Source organism: Arachis duranensis, chromosome 9 (assembly GCF_000817695.3).
Source record: "Arachis duranensis cultivar V14167 chromosome 9, aradu.V14167.gnm2.J7QH, whole genome shotgun sequence".
Classification (NCBI taxonomy): Eukaryota; Viridiplantae; Streptophyta; class Magnoliopsida; order Fabales; family Fabaceae; genus Arachis; species Arachis duranensis.
Genome location: NC_029780.3, coordinates 80,695,633 through 80,696,614, shown reverse-complemented (window position 1 = coordinate 80,696,614; position 982 = coordinate 80,695,633).

The following is a 982-nucleotide window of genomic DNA, read 5'->3' as shown; positions in this document are numbered from 1 at the left end:
TTTTTTTTTGAATTAAACGAAAAAAATAAAATAAAATAAAAGGAAATTAAGATAAAAATTCGAAAATCAAAAAGAAAATAAGATCAAAGCAAATTGGGAACTGAATCAATTAGTTAATTAAAAAGATTTTGAAAAGAGCAATTAAAAAGATATGATTGAAAAGTTTTTATGAAAAAAATATTTGATTTTTGAAAAGAGGAAAGAGAAAAACAACAAAATGACACCAAACTTAAAACTTTTAGAAAATCAAACACTAATTTTCGAAAATCTTTAAGGGAAAAACACAAAAAGGACACCAAACTTAGAATTTTTATGAATCAAAAGGAACTAAGAACATGCAAAATTGAAAAACTAAAAGCATGCAATTAACACCAAACTTAAAATGTGAAACTAGACTCAACTAAAAGACTCTAAACCAACAAAAATAAAACAGTCCTAATCTAAGCAACAAGATAAGCCGTCAGTTGTCCAAACTCAAACAATCCCTGGCAACGGCGCCAAAATCTTGGTGCACGAAATTGCAATCACACTTTGCAATCCCGCACAACTAACCAGCAAGTGCACTGGATCGTCCAAGTAATACCTTGCGTGAGCAAGGGTCGATCCCACGGAGATTGTCGGCTTGAAGCAAGCTATGGTTATCTTGTAAATCTTAGTCAGGATATCAGAAATTATCAGGATTGATTGTGAAAAAGAACAAAAGAACATGAAATGATTACTTGTTTTGCAGTAATGGAGAATAGGTTGAGGTTTTGGAGATGCTACATCTTCTGAATCTCTGCTTTCCTACTGTCTTCTTCTTCAAGCACGCAAGGCTCCTTCCATGGCAAGCTGTATGCAAGGGTTTCACCGTTGTCAGTGGCTACCTCCCATCCTCTCAGTGGAAATGTTCAACGCACCCTGTCACGGCACGGCTATCCATCTGTCGGTTCTCGATCAGGCCGGAATAGAATCCAGTGATTCTTTTGCGTCTATCACTAAC